The sequence below is a fragment of the Vespa mandarinia genome, chromosome 2 (assembly GCF_050613455.1).
Source record: "Vespa mandarinia isolate Hongniang chromosome 2, ASM5061345v1, whole genome shotgun sequence".
In the NCBI taxonomy this organism is placed as follows: Eukaryota; Metazoa; Arthropoda; class Insecta; order Hymenoptera; family Vespidae; genus Vespa; species Vespa mandarinia.
The window spans coordinates 16,007,501-16,028,108 of NC_140811.1; the positions used below are offsets into that span (position 1 = coordinate 16,007,501).

At 36.0% G+C, this 20,608-nt stretch overlaps 1 protein-coding gene and 1 long non-coding RNA gene across 9 annotated transcripts in view; one reads left to right on the forward strand and one right to left on the reverse strand.

Moving 5' to 3' along the window:
- LOC118443557 (uncharacterized) overlaps positions 1-7,850 on the reverse strand; it is a 12,129-nt gene extending 4,279 nt beyond the window's left edge. Inside the window, exons 1-2 of one of the 2 annotated variants that reach the window (XR_004838737.2) lie at positions 7,507-7,850; positions 6,005-6,259 (exon numbers count right to left, since the gene is read on the reverse strand). This is a non-coding gene — a long non-coding RNA (uncharacterized LOC118443557). Of the gene's footprint in view, positions 1-6,004; positions 6,266-7,506 lie in introns of both variants that reach the window. The other variant, XR_004838736.2, reaches the window with a different exon arrangement.
- mam (neurogenic protein mastermind) overlaps positions 1-20,608 on the forward strand; it is a 176,367-nt gene that overhangs the window by 129,658 nt on the left and 26,101 nt on the right. The gene's annotated exons all lie outside the window — the stretch shown is intronic.

Here is a 20,608-nt window from a genome sequence, read left to right on the forward strand (position 1 = left end):
GAAATACATTCGTCTCTACTTCGATGATGACGGCTCTGTTCTTTTTCATTTTCTTTCTCTTCTCTCTCTCCCTCTCTCTCTCTCTCTCTCTTTCTCTCTCTCTCGTCTTTGGCGCAAAAACAGACTGCGATCCGGCTGCAATCGCACAACTGCAAATAACTCGAGCGCTGCTCGACACGGGATATTCTCGACTGTAAACAAGCTCGATGAACGAAGACAGAAACTCTTCTCCATGGTTCCCGTCTAAAGAAAATTATCTCTCGATCTCTCTTTTCTCTCTTCTTCTACTTCTCTCATTCCTTTTTGTTCCTCTCGTTCTTTAGTAAAGCACACGTTACTCTTCGATAGCTTTATATTCTGTTACTAATAATAAGCCATCGTATTTGCTCTCGATTTAACTCGCGCATCTCTATCGTAAAAATTAACTATTGAAAATGTTCGTCATTTTATTAATGAATTCATCGTGATCTATCTATATCGAAAGATAATAGAATTTAGAAGATTTTTCTCGTCAAGGAAAGAATTTTAAATAAGAGAGAAAGAAAAAAAAAAAAAGAAAAAGAAAAAAAGAAATCTGTTAAAAATCCGTTCAGCTTGAAAGATCGAATCTCTCGAATCAAAGCACCGGTGAAATTCGTTCTTTCTGTCATCATCGACCTTATACAACGACCCTATTTTCTTCGTTCGATGGCGCGCGCGCGCGCGCACGGTTTGCCCGGCCACTCGTTTGCGCAACCACGGGACAATAAAATTCGTTTACGAGTGCACGCACCGCGAAGCTCGTGCGATAACCACTTCCGCTCCACTTGTAAATTAAGAATTTAGCGCGGCTCCTTCTCTAATTCTTGTCTTTCTTTCTTTCTTTCTTTCTTTCTATCTTTTTTTCTTTCCTTTTTTTCTAACGTTTGTTCCTTAACTCACTCTCTGACTTAAACTTGCCCTCGGTGTCTTCGAATTAATAAGGAACACCCATTCCAATGACAATCATCTTCTACCATCTCCTTTACTTCCGTTGACACCGTCACAATCTACATAAAGTACCGTTTATTACGTTTTTTTTTCTTTTTTTTTTTTTTTTTTTTTTTTTTTATAGACTTTTTCCTTTCCTTTTTTTTTATTTTGTTTTTTTAATTGAGAAAAAATTCATATCGTTATATTGCATATGTTTATAATATTTAATTGGCCAACGACGATGGAATGAAGAGTAATTGTAAAACGTTTGACATTATATAGAATATTATTCCAATAATCTCTCTTTTAACGAATATCTATTATAATAATTTCAATTTATCATCCACAAAATATATATATATATATATATATATATATATAACTTACGTATAGATTACTTTCTAACAATAACGCGTTATTGTGTATTACATTCTTTTTTTTTACTAGATCAATAACTACATTGATTTCAAATCGATCTGGAAAAAAAAAATTTTCAAACGAATTCTCTATCGATTTTAAATAAACGACATAGGAGATAATATAATGAATCCTATATAAAAAATAAAGAATATCGTCTCTAGAGCACATACATATATATATATACATACATACATACATACATGCATACATATGTACATACATACGTTCGCGCGCGTGTATGCAATTACGTTTGATACTCTCGTATTGTGCAATGGCTTGTTGCGTACGTGTTTGGTGAGAAGAGAAGCGTAGGAAAGGCGAGCGTCGGCAAAGAGGAGAATCAAGCAAAAGAAGAGGATGGCTCTTGAGGAAAGAGAAAAGGAGGGGAGAAGGCGTCATTGAGTTTCTCATATATATATATATATATGTATGTATGTATGTATATATGTATGTATATATATGTATATATACCTATTCGTTTTTCACGCGTGTGTACATACATAGATACGTGTCTTCTATACGTACATACATATATGTATGCGTAAAAACGCGCGGAGATGATAATTAGGCGTGGCGAACGACGACGAGATGCTCCCGATGATACCGGAGATCGTCTGCAGCCCCCCATCCCGCCCTCTTGCCACCCTTTTGAGCCTGACGTAAGCGCGATTCAACGTCGATCTTCTTCTTCTTCTTCTTCTTCTTCTCCTTCTTCTTCTTCTTCTTCTTCTTCTTCTTCTTCTTCTTCTTTTTCTTCTTCTTCTTCTTCTTCTTCTTCTCCTCCTTCTCCTTCTTCTTCTTCTTCTTCCATAGAAATCGTTCTGTGTGGCTTCACGATATTATTTCTCTCTCTCTCTCTCTCTCTCTCTCTCTTTCTCTCTCTCTTTCTCTTTGGTTTACACGTGCGTTGACTCCTTCAAGAAATTCTTCGCAATTTTTCATCGAAATTTGAAGGTAAAATTAAAATATGTTTCTCTTCAGTCATTTTAGATAATTTATAGTCGACGATATCATTATTTCGCAAGCATATTTTAACTTTTAAAAATGTATATTGTAGGTATGTTATTTTTTTTTCTTTTTTTTTTTTTTTTTTTTTTTTTCTTTTTTTTTTTGTAGATTCATAACTATTTATAATTCTATACGCGTGTGTGTGTACGTGTGTGCGTGAGTGTGTGTGTGTATATATATATATATATATATATATGTAAATATATATTTATATACCTAAATGAATCATACTTGTTACTTTTTTTTTTTTTTTTACAAAACATACTTACAGATATATGATATTTTTATGAAATGTACAAGACCATAATCATGGAGTTTTATATAAACTCATGGTTTTTCATTTTCCACTTTCAACTGCCTTCCAAAAGTTCAGATCAATTTTTTGAATGACGTATGAAAAAAGGTTTTTTTTTTTTTTTTTTTTAATTTATCCCTTTGGCGAAACATCGCGAAACATAGCGACGCGTTATCCTTAATTAGATAATTTGAAAGCCGAGGGTACGAATTAAATTTTCGTCAGCAAAAATCATCTGAATCTTGTCATCTATCTTTTTAAGTAGATCTTTAAGTAGATTTTCTTTGTCGATTTATTGCATGTTTTTTTTTTCTTTTTCCGGAAAAGAAAAAGAAGAAGAAAAAGAAAATGGAAATCTCACTAAAAACGAGATATCGATCGTTGCGTCTTCTTAAAAAATTATATATACATATATATATATATATCAATGTGTCGCAAATAAAATGAAAAAAAATGACAAGTTGGAAAATTTATTGATCGGACTTAACGACCAAAACCTTTGGAAGAAAGATTTATAATGGCACGATCCAAGTCGTAGCTTTTTCTTTTTTTTTTCTCCCCCTATCCGACTTACTTTAATCCATCTTCACTATTAAACTCAAACAGGATTTCGTTGGATCTTCGCTTTTCTAAAATAATTCAAATTAAAAAATTTTCTTTTAAGCGCCGAACGTGAGACATTTTCAACTAAAATCATCTCTCGTCGAGTTTTTTTCGCTAATGTTACAACCGAGAGAGCGAGAGACAGAGAGAGAGAGAGAGAGAGAGACAAAGAGAGAGAGAAGAGAGAAGAGAGAGAGAGAAAGAGAAAGAAAGAAAGAGAACATACATTCGTTGAAATCTCACGCGGATGGATATCCAAAGGCATTTAAATCTCGAGGGAAGATACACGCGGCGACATTACTCTGAGCGACGCTAGGAAAATGATTATTAATCCGAAAGCAGCCGGGTAAGAGAGACTACTTCACCCTCCGCTCCATAGACCGTTGGAACGTCGATGAGAGAAAGAGAAGGAGAGAGAGAGAGAGAGAGAGAGAGAGAGAGGGAGAGAGAGAGAGAGAGAGAAAGAGAGATGGGGCAATGGGTTGGGGGTGTAGGAGGAGGAGAGAGAAAGCGTAGGAGGATTCTCGGTGAGCGCAGTGCTGTACCAAGTGGAAGTCGGAACCCGCAGTGAGATCGATGCGCCGCTCGGCTCATCACTTATTTACGCCTTCATTACTGTAAACAATGCGTCTCCCTTTACATCCGGTCCCTCTCCCTCTTTTCCTCTTTCTCTCTCTCTCTCTCTCTCTCTCTCTCTCTCTCTCTCTCTCTCTCTCGCTCTCGCTCTCGTTCTCGCTCTCGCTCTCGCTCTTGCTCTCTTTCTCTCCCTCTTCCTCTTATTCTACTTTATCTATCTATCTCTATCTAGCCGTTCATCCACCTCTCCTTCGCGTTCCTTCTCGCAAACGCCCACGCTTCTCGTACCCTTTCGTACTCCTCCCTTCTCGTCGCACTCTATTTCGCCTCCTCGCTCATCTCGCAGTCATATACCGAGAGCCATTCTATCCTGAGAGTAGAGTCATTCCTTCCTGAAAGTACCGTCTCCCAGATGTATTTTAAACGAGTTCGGTAGACCGCCAGCGCACCGTCAGTACAGCCCCTCTCTAATCGACCGCCCCACGTACACGCTCTCTCACTCCCTCCCTTTTTATTCTTTTCTCCTCTTTCAACACGCGGAGCTGAAATTTCCGCGCTCGCTAACTTACCTCTTCTCCACGTTTTTCTCCATCTCTTTCTTCTTCTTCTTCTTCTTCTTCTTCTTCTTCTTCTTCTTCTTCTTCTTTTGCTTTTGCTTTTGCTTCTGCGTTTTTTTTTTCTTTTTCTTCTTTCTTTCCTTCTTCTTCCAACGCTCGTAAATATTTCGCGCGGCTGCGGACGCCATTCTTACCGACGGCAAGCCTTTTCACCGATTCCAAGTCATCGCCCTCTTCGTGGATTTTTTTAAAACGGAATTCCAATACTGCCGTCTAATTTTGGCAGAAACTAACAAGATAATTTTATCAAAGTGACTTCATTTCAATTAACCGACGATCCTGCGATTTGATTTTTCTTTTTTCTTGGTTTTTTCTTTTCTTTTTTTTCTTTTCTTTTCTTTTCTTTTCTTTTTTGTCTCTTCTATTCTTTTCCTTTTTATTTTATTTTAATATTTTTTTTCTCTTTCTTCTTTTTTCTTTTTCTTTTCTTTTTTTTTTTTTATATTTAATCACATTACTTTATTAAACGTTCCGATCGAAATGTTTCGCGGGTGAACTGATATCAGAGATCCTAAAAGATAGAGGAGATCATGCTCCTCGTTTCGTACGGTGACGCTTTCAATTAAAATGCCGACATCGCTGCATTGCGGTCCTCACCATCGTGAAACTTCTCTACCGTCCTCGTGTTACGACCACTGAACGAGGACGAAGCCCATCCCCTTCCTCCCCCTCCCTTTAACCCTTCTTCTTCTTCATGCACTCTATACAAGGATTCTTTTTTCTTTTTCCTTTTTTTTTCTTTTTTTTTTTTTCTTTCCTTTTTTTCTGTCGAATGTCTCTCTTCGAACATTTTCACCCTTTCCAAGGATTCTATCCTATCGATTTTTTTTTTTCTTTTTTTTTTTTTTTCGCTAGGTTTTCGATCGCAGGTAGTTCCTTATGCAATCACCATCGAGAAAAAGCATTGGCCCACGCAATAACTTTTTACAAAAATAAAAATTTTTTTCAATTACGGTTTGTACGAAGCACTGCACGTTTTCTCGTCTATCCTTTAACTTGAATTCAACCTCCGACTCTTACTCTAACTTCAACTACAACGTCAACTTCAACTATAACTTTAACTTCGATTCCAACTGTAACTTCAATTCCAACTACAACTTCAATTCCAACTCGAACAATATATAATTCCTTTGTTATTTGACTGAAAGCTGGAGCTTTTTTAGTTCGTCCAACCTTATGGATAATGATACCATAGCAATAAAGATTGCTATATTAAAAGTGATAATAAAAATATTATATTAACTAATAATATCGGTAACGATAGATACGTCGGCTATTTTCAATTTCCATGGTTACGTGGATATTATTCTTAACATTTAGTAACATGTACGCCATTCGACGAGATTGTACTTGACAATTTTCAATGATCATTAGAAGTATTTCCGATTAACTCATTTACAAAGTGTATTAGATGAGTTTAGATCGATTTTCGAATTCATATTAAAACATCTTTTTTCATTTTTTCTTTTTTTTTTCTTTTTTTCTTTTTTCCTTCTTTTTTCTTTTTTTCGTAATATCAGTATCTCAAACTTACCTCATTTAAAGGCCGCTATATTTTTCAGAGCAACGAATTACGTAGTCTTCCGTTCGTATTATGTACTCTTTATCTTCAGTCGTGTGCTCTCATAAAACTTGTTTCGCAATGAAAAGAACTAACTTGGTCGAACCGACATGGATCATGGATGCTGGTTGGGTGGTAGTCAGTCGGTATCCATCTTCTCTAACCCATTTCACCGAGTGGTCGACCTCATTCTCTCTTCATATTGCGATGTCCGTAAACCGTGCTCCTCTGCAACTGACATTTACTCTAATGCAAAAATATGAAATATTCGAGTTTTTTTTTTTTTTTTTTAAATAAACACGCAAAATATTATCTCTTTTAATGCACTACGTGATTTAATGCACTATATATATATATATATATATATATATATATATATATATATATATTATTGATAAAATTTTAATACGAACATTACGTTTTATAATATACGATCTGCAAGAAAGATTAAGAAAGAAAAAAAAATACATATAAATATATATATATATGTGTGTGTGTGTATAAGATCTAAATTAATTAACTTAATCGTTAATCGTTTTTCCTATGTCCTTTTGACAAGCAGTCGAAATCTAATTTGAGTCTTATAAAATTTGTTCCCGATCGTAGTCATGTCAATGATCCGAAACCAAGAAGAAAGAACAACGTTGGATAGTTTTCCAATTGATAAAACTTCTACTTTACGAGACCGGAAAAGTTTTAGTTTTTAGAAAGTTTTCAAAGTGAAAGAAACAGAGAAGTGGCGCTATCCAACCACAAATCGTTTGCTTCGACCATCATGTTTATTCGATTGCTAAATATACAAAAGTAAAAGTTCAAAACGAACATGATATTATTTCAACATTATCAGATCATACATTTCTTTTTTTTTTTCGGAAAGATAGTTCCGATCAAAAAAAAAGAAAAAAAGAAGAGAAGAAAGGAGAGAAAAAAACAAGAAAGAAAGAAAGAAAAAAATTTGTTGGCTTAAAAATTTGTTGGCTTAAAAATCTTTCATTAGTTCGAAATGACTCATTATTTTGAAATTATCTCGATACGTTGGTGCAAAATTTTGAGTGCCACGTTCGTTTGTAATCATTCGTAAATGTGTACATCATTCTGAGTGAAATAGTTTCGTTTGGCAAAGTTTCAAATATTTCCCTTTCGTGTACTTCTAAAACACGTGCATATTACATTTTGACACGATTAACAAAGTACCTAGAAAAAGTTCATGCGGTTCTGTTGTTGTCTTTTTTTTTTTCTCCTTTTCGTTTTTTTTTCTTTTTCTTTTTTTTTCTTCTTTTTCCCCGAGAAAAAAAAAACGTCGATTTGTTCTCGATGTAAATCTACTAGTAATCCGAAGTCACAGATATTACCGTGCTACAATGTCTCTACTTTAAAACGACATATATTCTATAGAAAGAAACAAGAGGATTAAGTGGTCCATCGGATTTACGATACGAACCGATGCTCGACTAAGTCGAAGCACATTATATTACCGTAGCTATCGTACGGCGTGTGCGATCTTGAGGTGAAAATAGCTCTTCGTTTCGGCGAACTACTAAAATACCGGGGTAGCTGCAAGAACGAAGTACTTCGAACGGGCAGCACTCTCTTCTCCTTCTCTCTCTCTCTCTCTCTCTCTCTCTCTCTCTCTCTCTCTCTCTCTCTTTCCATCTTTCTTTAGAGTGCGTACATTCAACGATGGTTTACGTACACTTCTCGTACAAACTTCCACGTAAAACTCGGCAACATCGTCATTCACGCACTATCCACTCCAAAATATATCTCGTACGATGTATTTCTAGAAGTTTTAATTAAGATATCTTACGACCTATCTGCTCGAAAGATTCTTCTTTACTAATCTCTAAGAGATCACCTTCGTCGTCGGCGTTGTCGTTCTTGTTTATGTTGTTATAGAAAATCACCTAAAGATATTTTAAAGGTGATACACGATCAATACGTACACGCACATTTGTTTATATTTATTATATCCACTCGGTATCTATCATTCGAGTATAAAGTTCAAGTACGATTAGATACAACGATGGTTAGAAGATTGTTTTGATTTTATACGTATTTTACGTTTATTCCTTCATCAGTAATTGTTTGAAATTATATTATTTATTAAAAGAATAATGTCATTTCAATTCGCAGAGAGGGATTGTAACGAAAATTTCTGCATCGTTTCCTACGTAAATTTAATTTACATTTAATTTACATGCGCTTTTAGTTATGAATAAATTTGTTTTAATATATCAATCATTAACAAGTCACCTATGCAATAATAACAATGAAAATAAAAATGAAAGAGATGATATTTTACAAAGCAGTAACAATCGTCGTAAATGCTCTACCTCCGGAAACAACTTTTTAAGCCGAGTAACTTGAAATTAAAAAAAAAAAAAAAAAAAGAAAAAGAAAAAAAAAGAAAAAAGAAAAAGGTTATACGCCACGGCACAGATGAAAAACATTATTCAATAAGAAAAAATTGTCTTCATGCGACGTCGGATACTAGAAGAAGCTTTTAACAGAGAGCAGTTAAAATAAAGCGGCTTAAACGTCGCTCGTGTTATTAGTTGTAGTAAAGTTTAATGTCTTTTCTACATGTTATTCTACCTGTGACTTTTCATTCCGTATCTTTATGTCGATATCATGTTCGTTATAATAACGAAAATATAATGAAATAAAAAGAAAGCTTTTGGTATTTTTATTTTTGCATTGTTTCCTCGCGTTGAAACAACGATTGTCCGAGGAAAATAAGAAAAAAAAGAAAGAAAGAAAAATAAATAGATATCCTTTATCATGTTCGACACGAATTTTTTATAATAATTCCTTTAAAGGAAACTAAATTTTATCAGAATGACTTAATTCTTATCGATATAGATATTCCAATAGAATATATGTGCCATTCATACAAATGCCAAATCGATAAACTTTACTTATTGAAATTTTTCTTTGAAAATTTAACTGTCAAAGCACTCATTGGAATTATCACTTATTATATTCATAATAAATTTCTCTAATTTTCATCATTTAATATTATTAAATGACAAAATTTTTTTGGCCATTAAATAAATCAAAAAAAAAAAAAAAGAAAAAAAAAATCATTTATTACAATAATAACGATTATTCCAAAACTATTCCAACTTACTCACTTTACGTGTCGTTAGATTAAAACGACATCGGCATTTATACATTTTACAATGTTTATTTGAATTTATATTATAATTGAAATTTCAATAAGCAATTTATATTATTTCATCGCATTTCTTCGCTTTTTCTTTAATAAGATAGTTAAATAGATTTGAAAAGAGAACGACTCATATATAAATAGATATAATAGAGATCAGCAAAGGTTTCTCAATTACATTATAATTTGCTAAGTGCATACTTTAAGTCGTGAAAAGTTCTATCACTTGAATTTGAAGAGAACAGAAATAATTAACGAGATATCGTATTCTTGAAGAATCTCGAAAGACGGTGGTAGAGCAGTGGTGGCGGCGGGTATATCAGAAAAGCTGTAACCATTAACAGGTTTCTCTAAAGTTACCTTAAAACCAGCAACGGATATAGCCTCGAACGCGGTGGATTCTAACGAGGCCCACTTCTCCACGATTGTTCCATAAACCAACCCCAGAACTTGGCACCCAGAGCACGTAGTATAATTCTTTACTCTTCCACTCTGGCGCATCCTCCCTCTGTCTCCTTCTATCTCTCCCGTCCTAGTCGTATCTACGAGAATGCACGATTCTCTCTACTCTTCGCTATAGCTTAGCAGCAAGAGCAGCCACGTTTAAGCCACTTCTACCAAACCACCAACACCAACCACCTTACTTCCTTCGTTTCCATCCCCCACCCCCTTCGAATCCTCTGCTCACTCCCCTACCTCCCCCCAATCCCCTCTCGTCCGTTTTATATTATTTCTCACTTTCTTTCTCCTTTAGATAAACATTTATTTATGAAATCGATGCTTCCTCTAAGATAACCCAGTACAGATCTAAATCGTTTCGTTGGAAGAACGAATTTTACGAATTTCACTACTTCGTAAAATATAAACAATAAAAATATTATAGAAAATTGAAAATCTTATTCGTGTATCCCTGTAAATTTCATTCGATTATCGAAAACTTTTTTGAATGTTTGATTTTGTATAAAGGTACTGGATAACTCCGGTTATAAAATCTTTTATGATTATGTCTGGCTAAATAAATCGAATTATTGACTTTTTATTGTTTCTTTCTTTTAAAAATTAATTTCCTTTTATAAAATCACATTTCTAACTGTACGACGAAATTTATATATCGTTCGTTGCATCGAGCGAAATAAATTTTCTTTTTTTTTTTTTTTCCTTTTCGAAAATTTATAAATTTATAAAATCCTTACGAATAATAATGGAATATCATCGAGTATATCTTCGTACTAGAAAAGAAAAATAATAATAATAATAATAATAATATATGTTAGGTATAAAAAAAAAATAAAAAAAAAAAATTAAAAAGAAATATGTTTCAACCCTTTTTAAGCACGTAACGTCTCATCAATTAGAAGGTGAACTCGATGCTCTAGTCTCGTTAATAAGCAACTCCGTTCGCATTATTCAGAATATCGCTCTCCTTCATATAACCAACTCGTTGCTCTCCCTCCGACAAAGCGATGTTTCTAATCTAGGTCAAAGGTGACTCGTCGTGACCATAGTCGTTCCTCTCAACGTTCCGGATAACACGATCTTCCCGTTACGCGAGGATAATGTGTTTCATCGAGGAAGTACTTCCGATATACTTAACTTCGACGTATATCGATGTTACTCTAATGCTTCTACCAGATACGTGCTTCATGAAAAGCTAATGGAATCAATAATTTATAGATACGATTTTTTAACCTCCTTCAAATTTTTTATTATTAAGTATTTTTCATATCGTACAAATTTTTCCTTCAATAGTTCAAATATTATTAAGAATTGTTTCGAAGAAGAAACGTTTATTTCCGGCGTGCGTTATCGATTAAGGGAAAGAAGACAAAAACAGAAACAAAAAAAAAAAAATAGAAAGAAAAAAATAAGAAAAAAGAAAAAAATAAATTTAAGATCCCTATCGATCGGACAGAAAGATTAGAAAACTCAACGAGATGATAAACTTAGTTACTTGAAAGATTATATCTTATACGAAGATATTGACTTTTTTGAGGATTGGTACTCGTTCTCTCCGATAGCGCAATGATGAGGTCTCTTGAGGAAGAGATGACTCTTCTCATATTCTACATCGTCTGTTACTCAATCTCATATTATCGAAACGATACTTGGACGTTACCGTGCCCGACAGAATTATCATCGATGGATTGTAACGAAATTGAAGGAAGAAGAAAGAAAAAAGGAAAGAGAAAGAAAGAAAGAAAGAAAGAAAGAAAGAGAGAAAAAAAATTATCCTACATCTTTGGACATAAAGAAAAATTTTTGAACAATAAAATCTTATTTGCAAATTTCATTATGGCATATATCATAAATATACTAACGAATAATTTCCTCACTGGTATTTCCTGTAAATAGAGCAAAACAAAACTAAAGCTAGTTCACTTTGAATGTGGCCAATGAGATCCTCTAAGCTCAAGTGTTGTTCCTGGAGGAAAATAGACACCCGGTGTATAACTACAGGTATTTGCTACAGTTAACTGTACACCACTCGAGCAACCTCGTCATATTGGAAAGCACCGGTAGAAGGTAGCGTCGACGTAGACAACGCAGTGCGGTACAAAGTAACGGCGTGATCGATGCCTCAACGCTAATTAATTAACATTCCCTCGTCGAGGAGGTCTCAGGCAGACACGCCTATGTACCGAGCCACGCTCTTTCCCCTTCTCTCTTTCTCACTTTCCGTTACTTTCGTTTCCCTCTTTTCCTCATTCCCTTTTACCCACTCTTTCTCTCTTCCTCTCTTTCTCTCTCTCTCTCACACACACACACATGCGCGCGCGCGCGCGCTTATTCCGTCCTCCATCCTTAATGTCGACGATCGTTACCGTACAGCCGTCACGACGACGGCATCAGCCTACAATAGTAGTGGTAGCAATAGTAGTGGTAGTAGTAGTGGCAGCAGCAAGAGCAGCAGCAGCAGCAGCAGCAACAGTAGTAGTAATAGTAGTAATAATAGTAGTAGTAGTAACGAACGGACAGAACGAAAACTCTCGGCGATTTAACAGTGAAAGATGAAAACGAGTGTTTGTCCGACTTCGTTTTGCAAACAGTAACGTCGCTTCGTTGACTAAAATTAGATTGGAATGAAATTAAATGCCTCGTACGATTTGATCTTTGGCTATGATCCTTGGATCAAAAACACGATCCATTTTTTCTGAGGAATTCTTCTGTTTCTTTTCTCTCTCTCTCTCTCTCTCTCTCTCTCTCTCTCTCTCTCTCTCTCTCTCTTTTATTCTTTTCTTTTCTTCTTTTTCTTTTTTTCTTTGTTTTTGTCTCTATGAAAAATCAGCTACCAACACGTATATGAATCGAAATCTGTATTAGCCTATAATACTTATCTGGACTCTTAATTAATCATTCCTATTATCGTTAACAAAATTCTATTGGAAAGTTTCCCCCTACCCCCTCCCGTCCCCACCCATCCCCAATCATCACCAATCACCCATCCACCCACCCTCCGGGAATTCGATCGTTTGTAGCGTTCTTATAAAAACAGTAATTTTCCTAGTTGTTATCGTTACGAGAGAAGTGAGTTATTAATCTCTCGTAATTTGTGCAAATGCCGGTGTCACAAAGCTCGCCCTTATTAATTATTTCTTAAAAACGATCATTAATTTAACGTTATATCTGTTATATCAACCAAGATATAATTAATCGTGGTATTGCTTTTGGAATTATGCTTTATCCGACCTTTTGTCTTCGATCCAGTGCCCGCGCCAGACATTGGAGTCTTAAGCGAAAGCAGTTTCAGGGATTGATCGCTCTCCAGTGTATTGTTTCGAGAATCGGCTCGACGAAGGATGGTTTTATTAATTGATGGGCGGCATTGATTACCGACTGCACTCAATGTACGCCCATCTCTTCATCTTTATCTACGAGGATGTTCTCATACTTTTTGTCTTATTCCCTTTTTATATCATTCGTATCGTATTTTCAATGTAAAATGAAAACTACGCTCAAGAATTTTAGGCGTATCACGTATTAAGAAGACCTCTCTGAAAATCGATCTTGATCGGTGTTATTGTTCCATAGGGTGGTTTTGAAAGTAGGCCAAGCTCGTTCGTCGCATCGAAATACCGTATCGTAAAATGTAGGGAGTAAAAAAGAGAGGGTGACAGGATCAGGCTAGGTAAAGATAAAGAAGGAAGAGAGGGAGAGAGAAAGAGAGAAAGAGAAAGAGAAAGAGAGAGGAGTAGGTCGATGGTTTCGTACTCATAATCGTGAGCTTCTCGAAAAGAAGGCGGAGGCTCTGGCAGCTTCTAGCTGCTTGGGTTAGTGCTTAGAAAACAAGCAGCGTGCTATACCTTAGGGGCTATCACCCTCTACCACCCTTCTTCCTTTCCTTTACCTCATACACCCCTCTCCCCTCACCATCTTCTTCTTCTCTTTGCTTGTGAGACGAGACAGGCGGTGGGGGGGGAGGGGGAGCTTGGAGATAGGTTATGTAAAAATAGCGCAACGAGGGTGTAAACAGAGGCGACCGTTGATAATAATTAATACATGCGCAAGAATGTTAGAAGAAAGAAACGAGAAAGAGAGAGAGAGAGAGAGAGAGAGAGAGAGAGAGAAAGAAAATTGAATAATATGTCAGCATTCGAAAAAATTTATCGCGTCGAATCCGAAAGAGAATTTGATTAAAAATTAAAAAAATTAGTCGTTTTTGCATGATTGCATTAAGCCTAATTATATATCGAATCCGTTGTATAGATCAGAATCATCGACATTAATGCTCAAAGTGTACGTACTTATCAGACACGCTCACCTTCTATAAGCTGGATCAACGTTTCCGAGCTTCTACGAAAAGCACCCTTCGATCCTCCTTCTCGAATTTCATCTGATACGACCTAGCAAGAATCTAACTTGCACGGCCATCCACTATTACCCTCTACCTTTGCTGATCGATCTAGACTTTTTTCTCTGGTATTGAAACTCCTAGAAGGCAGAGTCGTTTTTTTTCCTTCGTTCATTCGTTCGTTCGTTCGTTCGTTCGTTCGTTCGTTCGTTCGTTCGTTCGTTCGTTCGTTCGTTCATCGAGAACTTATCTTTTGAATTTTATAAAACGTATTCACAAGGGTGGATATTTTGAATCTTTTCAAACGGACAAAATACATCTTATATTACCTCTTTTCATTTTCTTTTTTTCGTTTCTTTCCTTTCTCTTCTTTTTCCCTTTTTATTTCTATTTTTTTCTTTTTCTTTTTTTTTTCTTTTTTTTTCTTTTTGGTTTTCATTTTATGATGAATCTTCCCATACAATTATTTTAACCTTAATCGTAACTTGTTGTAGAATTTTGTCTATCATGAGAATTGGAGATCATCAAGGGAACACGCTCTTAGGCGTATACTCTTCTAACACCCGACGTCCGTTCATTCACTAACTCGACGATTCTAAACGCATTGATGTTCGATGTATGTACATACATACGTACAAATGGAACAGATTTACAAGGGAATGGAGAGGAGAGTTCAAACGATGTATCAATCAGTGTTTGCTATTTTACCCCTTTAACCGCGTTGCCCTCCGAGATGCTAATTACTAACCTAAAGGGATAAAGGGATGATCGTGGTAACGATTAACAGAAAGAGGTGGAGGGAGGAGGAGGAAGAGGAAGAGGAGGATGAAATCAAAACGTTAGTGGTGTCACTTGCCAGTTTGCAATTGAATGATCTTTCGATAGAGATCATTTGATTAATTTACTTTTATTCTATCTTCATCATACTTGTTGACTCCCACATATATGTATAATTGGACGGAGAGTTAAATTAAAAAAAAAAAGAAAAAAAAAATATAAAAATTTTTGCTGAACTACTTCTTTATCGTGACTCTTTTAGGATCTAAAACAGTCGCGAAATGTGAAAACGATTTCGAAAAAGTTCGTCACAACGACGAAACATTACGGTTCGTCGGTTTTTCGGGTGGTTCCCTTTGTGACACCTTGTAGGTAGCTCGAGTGCAATTTGCAGCTCAGAGCTCGCTCTCTCTCTCTCTCTCTCTTTCCCCCTCCTTCCATTTCCCTCTCTCTTTCCCTCCCTCCCCTCTCTCTTTCTCTCTCTCTCTCTTCGTTCTCGTACTCCTGTCCCTCCAGCCCTCTTCTCGACGCGTATCACAGCGCCATACCTATCACGGATACGTATACGTCCCCGTATCAGACACGTATGGGAGGCAGACAGAATATACAGAGCACTAAATGCCGCTATCGAAAATCGATATCGGGGAGCCGCAGCCAGTAGCCACTCTTCGTCTCTCTCTCTCTCTCCCCCTCCCCTCTCTCTCTCTCTCTCTCTCTCTCTCTCTCTCTCTCTCTCTCTCTCTCTCTCTCTCTCTCTCTCTTTCCTTCCTCTCGTTCTTTTTCTCTTTCTGCTTGCCCGTTTTCTCCAAGCTACCCCGAAAGAATTTTTCAAAGGGTTGCCTTCGTCGCATAAACCACGGCTAAATTCTTTTCGCGTAGCTTAGCCTCCCTCTTGTTCCACTACCACGTCGGTAGCATATCAGAGTCTCTTTCTCCGGTGTTCTCTATCTTTCTCACTCCTATTAGAGTTCCTCCTCTCTGCTAACATATCGATCGACCTTTCGATAACGATGAACGTTATCGCAACGACGTTTGCTATTATATAGGATGATCGTCATCCTATCGAAAATACCATAATTAAATCTATCTGTTTTGTATAATTCTATTATAATAAATAACAATGAAATGATTTATCATTTCAGAGAAATTAATAAATTTTGTATACTACTTATTATGTCTGATAAAGTTATTTATTCGGCGTTATTAATGAAACAAAAGAAAAAAAAATAATAAAATAAAATAAAATAAAATAAAAAAAAAATAAAATAACGTAAGGTTTATGGGAATGGACTAAATTCATGAATTATTACGTTTAACTCCCTCGGGAAAAATGTATTCTACGGATTAATAGGAGTTTTTATGGACACGATATGAAAAATAGGTTCACCGATGTTATCGTATATAAAGATAATGGAAGACTGGTTTTGCAGCTTTCCGAATCGTACAATAACAGGATAGAAAGGAATTTTAGTGACATTTTTAAAGGGCGCCAAGTCGAGTCCAGCCGAGTCCGAGTCCAATCCAGTCGAATCGAGTTGAGTCGAGTCTAGTTAAACCGAGTCGAGCGTACAAACGTTCAGGCACCATGATAAACCGTCGACAACGCGCGACCGTTCTTTGAAGCGAACGCGTCACTCGACATGTTCCAACAATACGATCGACAATCGGTAGCAACTACCCTGTATGTAAGAGAATGGATTTTTACCGGGTAACAATCTAAAGCGAACGTTACGCGTATAGATTATATTAGGATAAAAGTATTTCGATCAATTCGATACCCTATGATTCAATTTTTAAGTATTAATCATATCTAATATTTATAAATTAATTTTAATTGGTCGAGAAATTATTACGTTTTTTTTTTTTCAAAAAAAAAAAATAATAATAATAATAATAATAAAAAGTAAATAAATAAAAGTAAATTATAAGTATAAAATGATGATGTTGTACGAGCGTAGGATGAAATTAATGGATCAAGATTATCAATGAAAATTTCTATTGAAGCAACATGATACAATGAATATTCGAAAATATTTAATTGAACAAGAGATGTCTATGAGGACGATACGCGTAAAATAAACCGATAAGTATATTCCCTTGTCAGCAGGACCGTGCCCTTCTCCAACTAGCTTCACGAATACTGTCTAGTTAACTATATCGATCAGTGACGGTGCAACCATTCATTCTCGTATAAACTCTCGTCGAACGTGAGAGTAGACCTACCAACGGGAAACGAGATACCGAGGGGTGCCACAAGAGAGGAACGACGAGAAGAGAATGAAGTAGAGAGAGAAAGAGAGAGAGAGAGAAAGAGAGAGAGAGAAAGAGAGAGGAAGGACATAAGTTGGACAGAGAGGATATTGAACGAACACGAGTAAATGAAGGACACGAGGAAAGATTTCGCATACAATTGTGCAGTAGCTTTTTACTATTAAATATAATACCATTTCATTCATCATTCTCTTTCATATATAGATCTATTAACGCCATTATACTACGATAATTTTATCAATTGAAAGGAATCTTAGATCGATTTATATATCATTCGAATGTTTCATTTAAAGCAATAAATGATTATATCAAATACGATATTCATCTAGAGACTATTACCTTGCGAACCAACAAGGTGTCGACGGTTATCAATCCCACTCAAATCGTTCTGTTTGAGCGTATGCGAAATTCGATTCGGCTTTAGCAATATCGTTTCAAAGCTCTCCGATTAAACTCTGAGAGCGATCTCTTTGCGATCGATGTTTCTACGTTAAATTGATAATTGCACGCCATACGAATTTCGTATTGAAAATCGTACGAAATTTTTTATCTACAGCAAATATAATCGAAAATATAATCGAATTTTTCGCAATGTTTCTTGTTAATTTCTTCGTCTTCATTCGTTCCTAAGAATATAGAAGTAATAAACTTTTAGGATACTAATATACCGTGTATATACATTTGCATTTTTCTCAAAAAAAAAAAAAAAAAAAAAAAAAAAGAAGAAAAAAAATTTACGAATCCAAGTAAAAATAAAGATTGACGTGTAGGGAGAGATGGGGGAACGGGAAAGGGAATAAACAAACTGAAATAAGAAGAACCCCCACTCCCACCCACCCTCCCCTCGGACGTAAACTATTTGCGCGCAAAATTCAAAATTCACACGTACGTTCAGTACTTTAGTAGGACAAGTTAAGGTTCAACGTAAATATACGTTGGTACGCGCACAAATATTTAAACGGAAAAAAAAGAAAAAAATAAAGAAAAGGAAGGAAGTACAACAACGGCGATGGAAAAAAAAAAAAGGAAAAGAAAATGAAAAACAAACAAACAAAAGGAGAATAAAAGGAAGAAAAGAACGGAGAAAAAAGGGGAAAAAGGAAAAAAACAAGCAGTATGAATCTTATTTATTCATTGGACGTACGAAATCGATATATAAATCCGTGATAAAGGATAGTACATCGTAATCTTAAATTCGAAAGAATGCGCGATAACGAGAAGTTCGGATGGTCCGTGCGCAGTCATCGCCTCCGCGTTGCGATCGATCGATCTTGCGCGACACGAGAGCGCGCGTGTCCGTGGGTCAAAGGCGTCGAACGGCGCACCCTTTTGGCACACGAGAGCGTGTGCAGCCGCTGTACTCGGAGTGGGGGTGGTATGCCGGAGTGGAATACGAAGCGGGAGTGAGAGAGGGAGGAAGGGAGGGAGAGAGAGAGAGAGTGGAAGAGAAAGAGAGAGAGAGAGAGAGAGAAACTTCTCCGGCAACGTAGGCGGTAGTGGTGGAAGTGCTGCTGGAGAGGGTGGTTTGTCGTCGCTGCTAATCATCGAGTTACGCGATATCTGTACATCGGCCACCGCGTGCGAGGGCAAGCGCGTACAACCGCACGCGCCCATCTCTCTTCTCTCCCCCTCTCCCACTATCTCCCTCCCTCTCTCTCTCTCCCTCTCTCTCTCTCTCTCTCTCTCACTCTCTGTCTCTCTCTGTCTCTCTTTGTATCTCTATCTCTCTTGCCGCTCTGCGTGGCATCTACCTATGCGAGTATGTGTGTGGGTGGTGGGCGGGTGTCTCACGGTTAATATCGACCAGGAAGCCCCTCTCCACACTGCTTCCTCTCTCTCTCTCTCTCTCTCTCTCTCTCTCTCTCTCTCTCTCTCTCTCTCTCTCTCTCTCTCTCTCTCTCTCTCTCTCTCTCTGCGGCTCGGTTCTCCGGTCCACTCTCTCGCACGAGAATATTACGCCTATCACCCCCGTGAGTGCTTCTCGTATATGTTACGTAGGCAGCTCTCTCTCTCTCTCTCTCTCTCTCTCTCTCTCTCTCTCTCTCTCTCTCTCTGTCTCTGTGTCTCTGTCTCTCTCTGTGCATCCCCTCCCTTAACATACTCATTCTATTCTACCTTCTCTTCTTCCCATCCCTTGTTTCTCCTCGGGTTAAACCGTATTCAAGCGTTTTCCTTTCACGATGTAACTCGACCTTTACGCCTCGCTACTTTCTTCCATGGTTCTTTCGACGAATCATTAAACGCGCGTTAACTCTCATACCAACCCCGTTGACAGTCCGTACAAATGGAACGGATATTCGCAATCGTTGAAAGTCTTTGATAAGCATTAATTTTTTTTTTGTTCCTTGCTCTTTTTCTTGTTTCTTTCTTTTTCGTTTTCTTTTTTCTTTTTTTTTTTGTTTTTGTTTTTGTTTTTGTGTATTTATAATTGGCACATGATTTTTTATTTTGTATTTTTCCTTTTTTCATTTTGCTTTATCGAAAACGGATAATTGTATTCTTCTTTTCTTTTACCTTTTTTTTTTTCTTCTTCATTAGATTTTTATCTACAATGCATTATACGAATATATACGACTTTCGAGTATACAATTAATCATCATCTATGTCGTTGGATCTTACAATCCTCGTTTCTTTATTGATTCATATTTACATATTATACATATATATATATATAGAGAGAGAGAGTTATATATATATATAACTCTCTTAAAATATATATTTTTATCTCTTAAAATACATTAACATTTTTAATTTCATGCTTCGTAATTCAACCGAGCTATCTTTGGTAGAATGGACAAAAAAATATGATAAGGCATAAGTCGATATATTATCTTTCTCAGATTTTACGCAATATTTGAAAAAACGAAATTTGGCCATTTAAGATAAATTCTAATTATCGTACACATTGGTTTTTGATTTAATTGCATATTTTGGACGAATCGATTCTGCCGTTTCTGTTTGGAGGAGACCATCGTTAGTCCGACAATAGACTTGGTTGCACTACTGGATTGTCTCTATTTGTCTATACCACTATACGAAGCTATCACCCTTCTATTCCAGAATAAAAGATGTAGCTATGAGACCTTCGCTTTGATCCAAATATAAAAATAAAGAACGAAAGTGAATGGAATGTGAAAGAATGACGTTCTGTCTGTGATATAACATTAAACAATAATGGCTGGATTATATACGATCTTTGTCATTTAAAAATAATAATAATTGTTCTGTTAATACAAATATATATATATATATACGCGCACGCGTGTGTGTGTGTGTGTACGTGCAATTATGCAACGAGTTGTTTAGAAGAGATAAAAGAAAAGGATGAAATGCATCAAAGATATATTAAATTAATAAAATAAATACAGAGAAATAGAAGGATAAAATACAATTGATATAAAATAATTACAATGTATGTATTATAAATATAGAATATAAAATGAATTTTTAAACATATTAAATATTTTTGCAATATCAAATAAAACGAAATAATAATAAATCCTCTTTCCTTAATAAAAAACAAGGAATAATTTATTATTACGAAATTCGCTATTGCGCGTATGGCAAAGCT